Genomic DNA, 3131 nt, shown 5'->3' on the forward strand with positions numbered 1-3131 from the left:
GAGCATTCGTGGGACCTCCTCGGATGTCAACTCCGTCCCAGTAGCAGTATCCAGGGTATCAGAGACCAGCTATATTAGTTGTGGCCCAGCTTGGCTCAGTGCCCCAGAAGATGATTAAGCCGCTTTACGAGACCCTCCCCACTCGAATCAGTGCAAGCATTCAGGCAAGAGGATCGAAACGTCATAGTGATGAGCTCATACTGCCAAATTCTTTGCAAACAACGCTCAATGTTATAATCACAGAAATGACATCATGTGGCCTCTCAACTCTCGGAGTTTCGTTTCGTTTTCCCCTTCCTTTCCCGGATTCTCTTCTTTCTGTTATGTAGTGTATATTCATGCGATTGTAAGCTGGTGAAGTGTCTTATGGTCTTTATGCAAGTGGATAACGTAATTTACGCGCCAATGGATAATGTATCTTAACAGTCGTCTCAAGCTCAGGGTGGTAAACAGGCATTCCCCATAGCTATAAATTTTGGCCGTGCCTCAAAATTAATTAAAATGCCACTGTGACATTACAAGAATACTCAAATTAATATAAACGACAAGTTTGGGATTTATCCTAAAATGATAATACAACCTCTCCTTTTCTCATTCTACATTTTAATTTATCAATGCTTTCAAGGTTCAAGTCATAGCAACAAGAGGGTTTAATTACTTTCATCTCTCAACAAATTAATTAACATTTAGTCATTGAATACGTGATTATTAAAACTTTATATATGAAAGTATTATGACAAATGGAAGAATTAAACCTTTATCAATGATATTGACGTCTATGTTGTCATAGCTGAGCGATAGGCTAAGTTGGTAGAGAATGAACTTTATCTTTTGAACAAAGCTAAATTCTCATGGACTCAATGGAGGGTATGTTAGTAATTAACTCTTTAATTTCTATATTCAAAGTGTACGCAGGTTCGAGTGAACAAATCTCGACTGAACATTTATCCTCGCCTAACGCGCGTTGATACATTATCAATCGGGAACCGTGGCAGCTTTGTTTCCATGCTGGATCTGAAACGATAAATCCCTACTCTGGCCTTGACTGAATTCAATCAGTGCTAACTTTCCTGTGTTCCGTAGAACGTTAAATTTTCCCTAGTCGAAATTAACAGCAGTTGCACAATTGCTATGGGATGGATCGGCGTACACAAATCTCAGTCCACAAAAATTCTTGCGGGAATATGAACTAATACTTTACGTTTGTCGCCAAGATACGTGAAGCGTACCGCCCTCACTTCGCAAACGTAACGTTTGAGTCTCAACGTCTTTGCTACTTTTACCACACGCGTTTGTGTGGCCTGCCGCGAGACGAGAGCTCTCTGTGTGTTAATTTAATTCTCAAAATTCTTTTATATGACGTTACCCTCTCCACCGTGATTCTACTACGTCACACAGTATGGCTTAGGCCAACTGCTTCCTCGTTATACGTTATACTTTTCTTGCTCGGGTCGCCGCTAAAGCCTCGTTAATGTAGTATCGCCATTTACCCACGGTCTTGGCTGTGTTTAATCTGAACGGTATTATACTCACCTTGTTTCTTTCTGCACTGCAGCTGCGCCTTTTTTTGTTAATGTTAACTGGGGTTTCTCAATGCCATTAGCCCCATGCTGATCTCCAAGCTGCGTTCACTTTATTTCATTTACGCATGCCCCTTGTAATGGGAAGGCAACGGCCTTTCCGCAGTGGATACACCGGTTCCCGTCAGATCACCGAAGTTAAGCGCTGTCGGGCGTGGCCGGCTCTTGGATGGGTGACCATCCGGGCCGCCATATGCTGTTGCAATTTTTCGGGGTGCAGTCAACCTCGTGATGCTAACTGAGGAACTACTCGACCGAATAGTAGCGGCTCCGGTCAAAGAAAACCATCATAACGACCGGGAGAGCGGTGTGCTGACCACACGCCCCCCCCTATCAGCATCCTCATCTGAGGATGACACGCCGGCCGGTGTGGCTGTGCGGTTAAAGGCGCTTCAGTCTGGAACCGCGTGACCGCTACGGTCGCAGGTTCGAATCCTGCCTCGGGCATGGATGTGTGTGATGTCCTTAGGTTAGTTAGGTTTAATTAGTTCTAAGTTCTAGGCGACTGATGACCTCAGAAGTTGAGTCGCATAGTGCTCAGAGCCATTTGAACCATTTTTTGAGGATGACACGGCGGTCGGATGGTCCCGATGGGCCACTTGTGGCCTGAAGACGGAGTGCCTGCCTGCCTTGTAATGGGACGCGAAATTAAAGCGTCACCCATCCACAAGGATCAGCTCAGTTTGCAGGTAAATATAGGTTCAATTTAGTGTTTTATTTATGTATTTGTAATATTTTGTTATGTTTGTAAAATATTTAAAGTTTTGTATTTTTGTTTTGAATGATTCATGTTTGGAGAGAGCAGTGCAACTCGCGGGAACAGCATCTTCACTGCCCGAACCAGATAGAAAATTGCTGACCACTAGACGTCAACAGCCAAAGAGCAGCGGAAGATCCTGTGACCGGGTTGTTGCGTCGAACCTCCAATAGCCAAACAAATAAAAATTTGTAATTTTCCATTGTAATGACGTCACAGAATGTTTAGTTCATGTTGTATTTTGTTCAGTTCTGTTTTGTCGAGTCTGATGTTCACATCTGTATGTAGCGTATACGAAGACAATAAAACAGTGTATGCTCTAAAGTTTAAATACGTGTTAGAGAATTATTTATGAAGAATTATATTGAGGAAGAATTATTAATGAATTTTTACAAGACATTAATTTTCAGAAGAGTCTGGTTTCGATTTTTGAATCTTAAAGGTCTTACAGCCTGATTTTAACATGGGGAACATCAGATAACTTGCAAGAATATAATTTCCAAGAAGAAACAAACGACATCTAGATTTCAAAAGTTTAAGCAAACCAGTTGGACTGAGTGATGTAATTTTGTACAAACGACTCAACTGAAAGTGTTTTAATTACAGTTTTGTTCAAGAATCTTTTATAGAGAACTTTAAAAGAATTTAAATAAATTTTTGAAGTGTTTTGTAAACGACGAAGGTGACGAAGTCTGCACATGGTCATATTTCAAACAAAAATAATTGAGTCATATGCGTCGTTACACTACACCGTGGCGATCTTATAAACAGGACTTGTGTGCAAATAAAGGCAT

The 3131-nt window shown here is 41.5% G+C and overlaps 1 pseudogene; it reads left to right on the plus strand.

Annotated features, from left to right (window-relative positions):
• The first annotated feature begins 1667 nt into the window (after positions 1-1667).
• LOC126261466 (5S ribosomal RNA) lies at positions 1668-1785 on the plus strand (annotated as a pseudogene).
• The last annotated feature ends 1346 nt before the right edge of the window (positions 1786-3131 follow it).

The sequence above is a fragment of the Schistocerca nitens genome, chromosome 5 (assembly GCF_023898315.1).
Source record: "Schistocerca nitens isolate TAMUIC-IGC-003100 chromosome 5, iqSchNite1.1, whole genome shotgun sequence".
Taxonomy (NCBI): domain Eukaryota; kingdom Metazoa; phylum Arthropoda; class Insecta; order Orthoptera; family Acrididae; genus Schistocerca; species Schistocerca nitens.